Consider the following 13,312-nt stretch of genomic DNA (forward strand, 5'->3'; position numbering starts at 1 on the left):
TAAATTTATTCAGTCAGCCAATAAGCATTTATTAGGCACCTTATGTGCCAAACACCCTACAAAGCAATGAGGATATAAGAAAGGTCAAAAGACAGACCTTGCCCTCAAGGAGCTCACAATCTGATGGAAACAACAAACAAGCTATATACAGGAAAAATTGGAAATAATTAAAATAGGGAAAGGCTTCCTGTAGAAGATAAGATTTTAGTTGGGTCTTGAAGGAAGGCAGTAGGTGGAGAAGAGAAGAGAAAGCATTCCAGGCCTGGAGAGACAGGCAGAGAAGAACATGCCCAGAGTGGAGAGACAGAATGTCTTGTTCAAGAAACAGCATTTAGAGCTGGAAGGGACCTTTGTGGACAACTAATCTGACCCTTACTTTACAGATGAGGAAACTGAGGCCCAGAGAGAGTAACTAGCCAAGATTCAAAGCCAGGTCATCTGACACTAGGTCTGGTGATCTTTCCTAAGGCCATAATGATACTTGTTTTAGGATAATTGCTTCAGGGAGAACCAGAGAATCACAGGGTTACAACATCGCAAAGGTGATTCTCGAGAAGCCGGTCGTCTAACCTGGACCCAATCAGTCACCCCATCTCCAGTCTTCCTGACTGGGACTCATCCAACCTCTACTTGAATCCCTCCTCTGATGGGTTTTCCATTACCTCCTGAAGCTGCCCATTCCACTTTAGGACAGCACTAATTATGAGGAAGTTATTTTTACATCATCTCAAACTGCTTGTCTTCAGTTGTCCCCATTGTTTCCAGGTCTGCCCTCTGGGGCCAAGCAGAATCAGCCTAATCCTTCTCCCAGAAATAGCCCTCCCCTGTGGTGTAATTGGAAGAGCCTTCCAGAGGAACTTTCAAATCCCCCTTTACTACTGCCTGTGTGTCTTTGGCTATGGCCTCATCATTCAAATGAGGGAGTTGCACTAGGGGACTTCTAAGGTTCCTTCCACCTCTAGATCTATGCTTCTAGGATGGTGATCTCCTTAGCTCCCAGGGATTTAATGACCCCCTGTATGGCAGTGATTCTCAGATCTACCCAACTGGCCCCAACTCTCTGCTGACTTCCAATCTCGAATCTCCAGCTGCCTTTCAGACATCTTAAACTCGAAGTGTCTAAACAGAATTTGTTATCTTTCCCCTAAACCCTCCCCACTTCTTATCTTCCTTGTTAATGGAGATGGTAACAACTGTCCTCCCCATTACCCAGGCTCACAACCTGGATGTCATCCTCAACTCCTCACTGTCCTCATCACCTCACCCCTGGATTATTGCAATAGCTTCTGGGGGGCAGGTCTGCCTGCCTCAACTCTCTTTTCACTCAGATTCATTTTCTGTTCATCCACTTAAGTGATTTTCCTCATGTCACCACCGCCTCCCCCAACTCAGTGAACTTCAGTGGCTCCCTATTGCCTCCAGGATCAAATACAAAATGCTCTATTTGGTATTCAAAGCCCTTCATAACCTGCTCCTACCTACTTTTCCAATCTCCTTACACTTTACTCCCTGACACATACTTTTCGATTCAATGACACCAGCCTCCAGGCTGTTCCACCCATAAGACTCTCCATCTTTCAGCACTGGGCATTCTCTCTGACTGTCCCCGTGTCTAGAATGCTCTCCCCTTTCAACTCTACTTAGTGACTTCTTTGGCTTCCTTAATCACAGCTAAAATGCCACCTCCTGCAGGAAGCCTTTCTAACCTCTCTTAATTCCAATGCCTTCCCTCTGCTCATTATTCCCTATGTATGCTTGCTTCAGATCTCTGTTTGCATGTTGTCTCCCTCATTAGACTGTGAGCTCCTTGAGGGCAGGGGTTGTCTTTAGTCTCTTTTTTGTCTCTTCAGCACTTAACATAGTGCCTAGCATAGAGTAGGTCCTTACTAAATGTTGGTTGCTTGATTGATTTGATCCTTAGGCTCTTAACCTTTCTGAATCTCATTTTAACATCTTTAAAGGGTTTAAATTGGATGATCTCTAAAGTTTCTTCTGGATCTAAACTTTATGACCTTAAACACTTAAAGAGTGCTATAATAATAATGATTGATTTTACGTAGTGTGATAAACTTTGCGAGCCGCTTTCCATGTATAATCAAATTTAATCCTCACAACAATAGAATTATTATTAACCCCATTGACAAATGAGAAACCTGAGGCCCAAATGAGTTAAGTGACTTGTCCAGGGTGACACAGCTAATACGTATCAGAGATAGGATTTAAGCACAGGTCTTGCCCAGTTCCAGTTTAGAACTCTTTCACTACGTGACATTGATCTCTTATATCCCCTCCTAATTTCTTCTTCTTTAGCCAAAACACAGTTCTTTCAGCTGATCTTAATAATGTGGATTTTCCAATCGTCTTGCCAAATTGGCCGTATTCCAGTTTATCAATGTCCTTCCTAAACTATGGCCCCGGAATGGGACTCAATGTCCCACATGTGATCTGACCAGCTGAGGTACAGCAGGACCATCACTTCTCTTTGATTAATGCAGCCTATGACTTCATTCGTTCGTTGGCAGCCATGACACACTGTTGCCTCATATTAACTTGCAGTCCAGCAAAGCCTCCACCCAGATACTTTTCAGAGGAACTGTTGTCTAGACATGTCTCCTCTCTTCTGTACCTGTGCAGTTGATTATTTGAACCCAAGTGTTTGAATTTTTACATTTAGCCTTATTAGTCTGAAATTTGTTAGATGTGAACCATTGTTTTTAGCCTTTGAGATCTTTTAGGATCCCAATTCTAATCAGCTGATGTGTTACCTATCCCTCCTAGCTTTGTATCATGTACAAGATTGAGAAGAATTCCACTATGTCTTCACTCAAATTGTTAATGGAAATATCAAACAGAAGACAGGCAAGGACAGAAACCTGTAGCACCCCACTCAAGACCTCCATGTTTACACTGAGCCATTAGTCACTGTGGATGGGTCCAGTGCTTCAACAAGCCCTGAATCCATTTTACTGGACCGTGGTCCAGGCCACGTCTCTCCCTGTCCACCAGGACACTGGAGGTACTTGGCTCCACCCAAACAAAGATGTTGTGAGGTACTTGGTCTCACATGTGCTCCATGTACACGTGTGCTGCGCATTTTGACCGGCATTCTCCTTGCTGTTGATGGAAATCACATTCTGTCAACATCATGTTTTTAGCTGAGAATGCTACATTTACAGCATCCCCCTGATTCCAGCACTACCCATCAATCTAATAACCTCGTGAAAGAGGAAATGAGGTGAGGGCATGACTTGAAGCTGGGAGAGCCAGTTAACACAGTGAAAGACAAAGTCAGGATCCAAAAGGATTGCAAAAGTCCAGACAGAATTGGACCAAATCTGACAAGATGGAATTTGGATAAATGCAAAGCCTGGCATTGTGGTACAAAAAATCAACTTTACAAATAAAAGATGGTGGAGGGACAGCTGGGTAGCAGCTGTCCTCTCTGTTATTTATCTCATTTGTTCTTTTTTTATTGCCTACATTTCCTTATAAATCCCTCCTACTTCCCCCTCTCAGAGAGCCATCCCTCGGTAACAAAGAAGCAAAAGACTGTTTGGTAAAACTAACCAATTCAAGGGAAATGCCTGACATTCTATACACACTATATAGGATCCATATCTATAGCCTCTGCAAAGAATGGAAGGAGGTGCCTTTTTATGTCTCTTCTTACGTGATTTACTCTTGGAGGGATTCTAGAGCCAGATCCTATGGGCTCAAGAGAGTGAATTTTTCAATTGTGAGCATTTTTACACCTAGAAAATCAGCAAACACTACAAATTAGGGTTTGACTTGTTTTGTTGATTGTGTAGACTTAAGAAAGTGATGGAAAAAAACATAATTATGCAAATTAAATGTGAAAGTGTTTCCTGTATAACCCCTCCCAGAGAGCCGGTTGTTAAACATTTCCAAGCACACCCCTTTACTCTTGGTAAGCCCATGCTGGCTCAGTAACTGCTGTTTCTCTTTCAGGGTGCTCATAAACCATCCTTTAATAATATGTACTTGAGTTTTGCCAGGAACTGAGGTTCAGCTCACCAGGTTATAGTGTGAGGAAGGTCTCACACTGTCCTTTAGAGTCCAGTGGGATGGGACAGACTGGGAAGCCGACACAGGATGACCTGAGCAGCCTTATCTGTTACTAAGGATTCTGCTAAGGCTGCTGGCCTAGAGATAGAGAAAGGTCAGAGCAAGAATAGGAAAGGGAGAGATGGGGTTAACAGAAGACTTTTCCCTCTGCCTTCATAGCCTGACAGTTCTATGAGTCTGGACTAATTATATTTTATTTTCCCTTTCCCACTAATTCTTCAGTAAAGCTTTTTAATGCCAACTGTCCTTACTGAATTCAAAGAAGAGGGCTTTGCTTATGGTCTGCCCAAAGAAGTAGGGGCAGCAGTCACATTTTTTTCCTAGGGCTGAGGGTAAGTTAAAGAAAGGAAAAAGAAATCTTCTGGGGAGTGGGCTTAGGGACTTAGCCTACAGAAGCCTCTTATGGGGTATCATTTCATAGGCCCTACAGTGGTGATAGTCAAGTATGCCTTCTACCCCAACTCTAGGGTATTGTGCTATCCAGGCTCTGCCAGAGAGCTAGCACCCTGGATTATGCTCTGCTGCTGTCCCTCACCCATCTAAGAGTCCCTATTAGGCGTGGCATGCACACACACATTGGTATATATACACCATCTCCCTCTATAGAGTGTAAACTCTTAAAAGATGGACCAGTTTGTCTTTGTATGGCCAACATCTAGCAATGTTCCTGGCCACAGTCGGTGATTAATAAATGAATGCACAGGATTTATGCATTTGTTTCCCCCAGTTGAATGGAAACTCCTTGAGCGTAGAAGTGGCTTCATTTTTTGCCTAGCACCTAAGTACCCAGCACCCAGAAAAGTCCACAGTTAACAAGAGGCACTTAATAAGTGCTTGATTGATGTATTAGATACCTACTGTTGCCCACCCTGGGTCAGAATAAGTGTTGCAGAAATGAAAACATGGATTCCCAAGGAAATGGAGGCATCATGAGGAAGGAAGAGCTCAGATCATCCTGGGATATTAAGGATGGATTGTAGGGTGCATGCCAAGTGTGGAGATGTCTAGGGCCAACAGCATCTGGATTCATAGGGTCAGGTTTAGAACTAGAAGGGACCCCTTAGAAGTCCATCTATGAAGTAAATACATCTGAGGAAGGACAGGGTCAAAAGAAAAAATAGAATAAATGGGAGGGCAGGATAGGATTAAGGGAAATAGAGTTAGTCTTTAACAACATGTCTACTATGGAAGCGTTTTGCATATCGGCACGGGTATAACCTACATTGAGTTGCTTGCCTTTTCAATGAGGGTGGGTGGGGAGGGAGGAAAAGAGAAAATTTGAAACCTAAAGTTTTAAAAACATATGCTTAAAAAAATGTTTTCACATGCTACTGGGAAATAAGAAATACAGGTAATGGGGTACAGAAGTCTATCCTGCCCTACAGGAAAATAGAAGGTGAAGGGGATAAGAGAAGGGGGGAGAGACAGAAGAGAGGACAGACTAGGGGAAAGGATATTCAGAATGCATGCCATCTTGGGGTGAGGGGAGGGGTGAGATGGGGAGAAAATTTGGAACTCAAAAACTTGTGGAAGTGAATGTTGAAAACTAAAAATAAATAAATTTATATTTTAAAAAAAGTCCATCTATGGCACCTCCCTCATTTTACAGATTAAGAAATGGAGGCCCAAATTCACACAGGTTGGATATGGGAAAAGTGGGCTTACTGAATTTGTCACTGTCCACTGCACTGTGCTACTGATATTGAAAAAACTAAGAGCCTGGAGGGAGCTCAGTAGAGATCTTCTTGGCATCCAGGCACCTCAAGCAAGATGGTGTAGTGGAAATCAAACTGGACTTGGGTTCAAATCTGCCACTGGTATCCAACCATGGACAAGACACTTTATCCCTCTCTGAACCACAATGTCCTTATCTCTACAATGGGAGATAGTGGTTTTAAAGCTCTTTGCAAACACTGAATTTAAGTCAGTTGCTATTGTATTTGACTACTCTGTCTTGTCTTGGTCTTTCAAGTACCTTCTACAATATATGCAACTGAAAAGGTAAAGGATCATAGGCTCGTAGCTAAAGAGCTGGAAGAGACCTCAGAGGTCTAGACCATGTTCCTCATTTTAGTGATGGGGAGACAGGGAAACTGAGGCACAGAGAGGTCCTGGGATTATAGAATGATAGAGCCAAAACTGACCTTGCCTATCTAATGCAATCTCATTTTAGAAATGGGGAAACTGAGGTCAGAGAGGTCATGGGATCATAGGATGTTAGAAATGGAGAGAACCCAATTCCCTTGTTTTATAGAAAAGAAAACTGAGGCCCCAGCTGCAAAGATCAGTTGATGGTTCAATATTGAGGTAGCTGGAGGTCGCCAGTGGAGTACCTGAGGGATCTGTGTGTGGCTCTGGGCTATTTAGTATTTTTATCAGTGGCTTGGAAAAAAGCATAGATGGCCTCCTTATCAAATTTGCAGCTGACATAAAGCTGGGAAGAATAGCTACCATCACAATAGTGATGACAGAGCAGCTCCCCAAAGATCTTGACTGGCTGGAGCACTGGGCCACTTGTAAAGAGGTGAAATCCAATAGGGACAAATGGGAAATTCTGTACTTGGGTACAAAAAGTCAACTTCACAAGTTAAGATGATAGAAGAGTGGATAGTCAATAAGCATTTATTAAGTGCCTACTGTGTGCAAGACATTGTGCTAAGTACTAGGGATAGAAAAAGACAGTTCCTGCCCTGAGGAGCTCACAGTCTAATAGGGGAGACAACATGTGAACAACGATATACAACCATGCCATTGACAGTGTGAATTGGCAATAACCAGTAGAGGGAAGGCAGTGACCTTAATGGAGATCTGGAAAGGCTGCTTGGAGAAGGCGGGACTTTGGCTGAGACTTGAGGGAAGCCAAGAGGTGAGAGATGAGGAAAGAGAGAACTCCAGGCACAGGGGACAGCCAGAGAAAATGCCCAGTATTGAGATTTGTAAGGTGCTGTTCAAGGTCAGGGTCACTGGTTGCAAAGTACATGAGGTGAGTAAAGTAGAGCTATTCTGGAAAAGATCTTGGGGTTTTAGTGGACCCCTAGCTCCATGTGAGTGTGGTGTGGTGTGGTAGCCAGAAAAGCTCCTGGGACCTTGGGCTACATTAGGAGAGGCTGAGCTGCCAGGAGAAGGGAGGTGATCATGCCAATGCCTGCCTCAGATCTCATCTGCAGGACAGTGTTCATTTGACCATTCAGGGAGGGTGCTGGTTAGCTGGAGAACCAGAGAGAAGTGACCAGAATGGTGAGGGAACTGCAGACCACAAGCAGCTAGGATCCATTGAAATAGGGGCATTGAGCTTGGAGAAGAGAAGACCTGAGTGGTGTGTGAACTGTTTTCAAGCAATTGAAGGCGTCTTCCATAGAGGAGACTTGCTTGCTTTGGTTCTGAAGGAGCTGTGGGAAGAGGGGGCAGAGAAGTTACCAAGAGGCAAATCTGGCAGGATATGGGGGAAATTTTCCCAACAATGAGAGTCCCCCAATAGGGATACGGGCTGCCTTGGCAGGTGGCGGGCTCCCCATCACTGGAGGCCTGTAAGCAAAGGCTGGATGACAGATTCCTTTCCAGGTCCCTTTCACTTCTCAGATTCTTGATCCCATAATTCTGTGACTTTGGGTCAGAGACTCATGGCTCCCTAGAGCTGAAAGGGCCCTCAAAGGCCACTGAGTCCGAGCCTCCCATCTTGCAGAGAAAAGAGATGAGTGGTCACTTCCAGGAGAAGGTGCCTCTGTCTGTGGGCTCCTCTTTAGGGGATCTCATGCCCAGTCCCCATCAGACCCATCTCCAAAGCTCCAGGGAGTCATTTCCTGTTCACAGAGAACATTGATCCCAAAGGGTGTAGGGGAAGAGACCTTCCTTTTATGTTCAGTGGGACTCCTTCCTCCAGCCAGGTCCAATGGGAAGTCCGCCTAAGGTCCAATACTGAAGGAGAGCATGTTCGTGATTGGTAAATGCAAGGGAAGAGCAGAAGTCCTAACCTTGTCCTGGCCCTGGCAGAGACAGACTGACCTTGCTATTATTGAGGGAGGGATGGGGAGGTGAAAAGTTCTGCCCCGTATTCTCCCTACCACTCAGCTGCTTCCCTGACATTGGTCCTCTGACTCCAGAAGGGTGCAGCTTCCTCCACCAGGGTGAGCTCCTCCCAGGGCTCCAGCTGCCCAGGCAAGGAAGGAGAGAGTTTACAGCAAGTCCGATGGGCTACAAGAAATGAGAACACCCAATACTTAGCTGACCAATAGGACTACCTAGCTCTAGTTTTCCTGATCTAAAGTCATTTTAGCCCAAATCACATCCATGATGGTTTGGGCCCTCCCCAGAGAAGCTGGCCCATGATGGCGTTGCATTGGTGTGCTGGACTGGGTCTAAGAAAGACCTCGGTGGGGCCATCCCTTCTGACATTGCCTAGCTGTGTGACCTTGGGCAAGGCACAATACTTCTGAAGACTCAATAACTCATTTGTAAAATGGGCATAATAACCCCTGTGGTACCACATTCCCACGATGGTCATGAAGCTCAGGAGAGAATGTCAGAAAAGGGCTTTTTGCAAACTTTAAAGCACTATGCAAATGTCTGCTGGTATTATGAATATTGTGACTCTGCCCAGGAAGAGAGAGGGTATTCTTGTTCAAAGAAGGACTTGGGAAGGGCAACCAGACATATGGGCAGGCAGGAAGACAGATGGACAGGCAAACACAAGCAGGTAGGCAGGTAGACAGAAGCAGACAGGCAGACAGACAGGCAGGCAGGCAGATAGGCAGACAGAGAGACAGACAAATCTGCAGACAAGCAGGTAGGCTGACAGAGAAGCAGACAGGCAGATAAGCAGACATACAAGCAGGCAAGCAGGCAGGCAGGTAAACAGAAGCAGACAGACAAGGAGGCAGGTAGACAGAGACAAATCCTCAGACAGACAGACAGACAGACAAACAGGTAGGCAGACAGAGAAGCAGACAGGCAGGCAGACAGACAGGCAGATACTGAGAGCCAGACTCCAGCCTGCAGGACTCTGGATGAGGCAGGAACACAATATCTGAAGGAGGGGTTGAGAAGCAACCCTACCTAGCACTGGACTGCCAGACCCACAAGCCCAGGACAGAGAAAGGGGAACCCTTCCTCCCCGACCAGTGAACATTGTTACTGGGATAATCAAAGGCAGACCAGCAGACCTTTAGCTCCAGAGATGGCCAACTAGAGGTTACCCCTCCCCCCTTGCCAGGGGTTCCCAGCTAAGTGAGCCAACTAGACTCTGTGTGGGCTCAGCATGGCTCCCAGCTCCCGCTTCCTAGACCAGGCTCCTTGCTCATCCCTCCTCGTTCTGTAGCCACTCTACCCACCCCACCCCCCCGAAGGTGGTCACAACAGTGATAGGATGCTAGATCTGTAACTGCAAGGAACTTTAGAGGCAGCTTCCTTCACCCCCGCCCTCTCCTCATTTTACAGATTTACAGAAACTGAGGCCCGTGGAGAAGTGACTGGCTCAAAGTCACACTAGTAATCTATGGCAGAGAAAAGATTGGAACCCAAGTCCCACTTAAGCCTTATTGAGACCATAGATCACTTACTAAACAGCTGCTCATGCTCAAAGATTTACTTTATATTTATTTGGTCTGCGTCTAGATAGGAACATATTGTCTCCCCCCAACAGATTGTAAACTCCCTGAGGGCAGGGGCTATGTCACTTTTGATTTTTGTATGGCTAGTATTAGTCAGGCAATTAATAAATGCCTGTTGATTGATGACGGTGATAATTGTAATTATGTGTATTTTCCTACATCATCTGGCTTATTTTAGCTGGGTCTGGAGGGACCCTAGGATCACAGATTTCAAACTGAAAGGAGCCTCAAAGGTCATCCAATCTCTCCATTTTGCAGGTTGGGACACTGAGGCCCAGAGAAGGGAAGGGATTTGGCCGAGGTCAGACAGGTAACTGTCTAATGCAACCCTTCATTTTTACATTTTAATCCAGGTGAGGAAACTGAGATCTCAAAAGAGTAGAGGACTCTCCCTCAGACACACAGATGGAAACATGGGGGTGGGTTCTGAACCCAGGTGCCCAGACTCTGGAGCCGTGGAATGCTCTGAGCCCTCTCCAGGCTGACCAGAATTGAAATCCCAGCTCTCCCCTTTCTTCTCTGGAGGACTCTGGTGGCTTGTGACTTCACCCCTCTGGGACTCAGTTTCCTTCTCTGTGACATGAGACTGGATTCCTCCAGGGCCCTGCCAGCTCCAAATCTATACCCTGAAGATATCTTTTAATCTTTTGCCAGCAGGCTTTGCTTCCATCTCTAGGCATCTCTCTCTGTCCTTCCCTCCCTCCTCTTGGGTGAAATTAATTCCAACTGGGAGCTGTGGAATTATGTAAAACGCGGTGATTCCGCAAAGGGGGTGGGGGTGGGCAGGGCGATGGCAAAGTGTCTCTTTGTGCTTTTAATCTGCATTTTTCCCCCCCAATGTTCTGTCTCTGGGAGGATAATTTCCCAGCCTTTTCAGGCCCGATTGGTATCATTTCTCTGGCAATGACAGCTTTTATTTTCTCCGAAATGAATGCCGTGAAATTTCCAAGAAATATAAAAATGGATATCGTCTGGGGAGACAGTGCTCTCCTAGTAAAAGGAACCTAGACAAACATCTCCTCCCCCAGGGACCCGCCTGTCCCCGCCCCCTGCAGCCCCCAGCCTCAGTTCCTTCTCCATTCTCCTCCCTCATTGCCCATCGACCCATCAGTGGTTCTCCAGTTCTGAGCCCCCCTGCCTGCTCTCCTCAGCCCCCCACTTCCCACCTCCACCCATCCATCTCCCTATCTGCCATTGATCTATTATCTGACTCTCAATCCAGCAGCCACAATATCCCTGGCTTGCTCCTGCCTTTTCTTTATCTACACCCCACCCTACATCATGGCTCTCTTTTTTGTCAACCTATGCCTTCAGCCCCTGCCAGATAACCCCATCCTGGGGTGTCAAGGTACTTATTTGTCAAGAGTGGTAGTGGTGGGGAAACTGAGACTCTAAGCTATTCTAGGGGTCTTGGGCTATCATCCCTATCCCCCCATTCCTGACATTTGTCCAGAACTTTCTTATTCCTTTGTCTTGATGTGGAAACTGAAGCCCTGAGTTGCTCCTTGGCTCTGAAACTGCCAGCTTCCCCCAAAAACCCTTTGCTGACACTTGTGTGCAGACCTCATTCCTTCGTCCAGATTAGGAAACTGAGGTTCAGGCTGTAGGTACAGGGAGAACCATTTCCAGATCCATGCCCTGGCTCCTGACACTCCCTTCTCTACCCTACCCCTCAAGAAAGATTGGCAAGGTGACCCCTGGAATTATGAGCAAGCAAGTGACACAGAGTGGTGGTTCCCAGAGCCAAGCAGCTAGCAGGCAGCAGCTGCTGGAGGGAGAGACACAAGATGGGGAAGCTGAGGTAGAGCTGATAGGAGCAGGAGAGGGAGGTAGCCAAGGAAAGCAGGCCCCATGTCACAGAGGGAAAACTCACCTGAGAAGCAGGGATAGGCGTGAACATCCCTGCATTCTCGGGCAGAGAGCATTTTGTGGCATGGAGAGGAGATTACTTTTGCCCACCCTCACTGGAGAAAGGGGAGGGGTAGACAGCCCCCCCCCAGGAGCAAGTATACCCAGAAGTTCATCAGAGCATGGCTCTGAACTCTTAAAGCAAGAAGGGTCTGGAGAAATCTGCTCAGTCAGAAGGCTGAGAGTGGGGGGTGGGAGGAGGGCTCTAGCCCCAGTGGTCCAACACAGACATACTAGTCCTAGCTGGGTGAAATTCCTCCTCTCCTCTCTCCACCCTGGGACACCCCAGTCCATCATAACTCAAGGGCCCAGCTGCCTGCCTCCCTCCAAGCACTTGTCCCATCTATTATTCAGAACAGCAGAATGGATTTTTAATTTGAGAAATGAAATGACTCTCCCCAGTGGCTTATGGGGAAGGGAGGTGGGAAGTGGAGGGGAGGCGGGGCAGAGCAGGGGGATGTTTCAGGGAGTTAACTGGGTGCCAGGGGGGATGCAGCACTGATTCGGCTTGAAGACTGGTGGCCCCTCTTCCATCTGAAAAGGAAAGGGACCCTCCCTACCCCTGCTCCCCCTACTAAAGCCAGAGACAAGGCCAAGTGAGGTGTGTGTTTGTGTATGTTTGGAGGGGGGTAAGAACAGCAGTTGGGCCCTGGGAAGAAGAAGTGATGGGAATGGGAATAGAAATGTCAATATACCGTTGTCACTCCTGTTCCCACCCCCACTCCCAGCCCCTTCCTGTGAAGGGAGGACTGCACCAGCAGATTCTGCTGCCCTGTGGCTGTAGCTGAGGGTCATATGCCTCTGCTTCTCCTGCTCTGAACTGGGGACTTCCAGCAGCCAGGTCCATCTGCCCAGTGCTGGGAGTGACCCAAGTCTTCCAGGCCTCTTGAACAGCTCCCTTCACCCTCTGTTTTCCCTGGGCTCCAAACCCAGGAAGGTGGTTTCTGCAGATCAAGGACAGGGAGGAGCAGCAGAAGCTTGGCAAGCTCTCATCCCTGTACCTTCACCCCACCCCAGGTTAGGCTGACCCAGCCACCCACACAAGAAAAGCAAAAGGAGGAAATCTGCCCCCTTTTCCCTTGTTCATGGTGCTGGCTAAATCTAGGAGGGGAAGGTGGGAGGGAGAGAAGGGGAAAGAGAGAGAGAGAGAGAGAGAGAGAGAGAGAGAGAGAGAGAGAGAGAGAGAGAGAGAGAGAGAGAGAGAGAGAGAGAAAGGAAGGAAGGAAGGAGGGGGCAAGAACCTGAGAGACTGTCAAGAGGCAAGGAGAGGGATGAGAGGGAGTGGGAGGGAGTTGACAGCAGCTTCAGAGCCAGCTGGGTCAGCATACCCTGCATTCTCTTCTCCAGTGTCAGACATGGGAGCACATAACCCAGTTCCCAGTCTAAAGGTAGTCAAGGAAGGCTGGAGGGTAGGAGTCCCCTTCCATTGAATCCTGGAAAGGAGGTTTCCCCATTTTCCTAACTGTAGTTGAGAGGTCTGCCTGGGCTGGGCCACAGACACAGACGTGACCTTGGTAAATCACTTAAGTTCCCCATGCCTCAGTTTCCTCATGTGTAAAATTAGAGAGATTGGCCCAGATGACCTCTGAGGTCCCTTCCAGATCTCAATCTATGACTCTAAGGCAGTCAGCCCCAACAACATCACTGTCATTCCTCACCTCTCACCCAACTCCCCAGACCTGCAAGGTTGTTCTCAGATCACAGTGAGCATC

The sequence above is a fragment of the Phascolarctos cinereus genome, unplaced genomic scaffold (genome assembly GCF_003287225.1).
Source record: "Phascolarctos cinereus isolate Bilbo 61053 unplaced genomic scaffold, phaCin_HiC Scaffold_5;HRSCAF=322, whole genome shotgun sequence".
NCBI lineage: Eukaryota > Metazoa > Chordata > Mammalia > Diprotodontia > Phascolarctidae > Phascolarctos > Phascolarctos cinereus.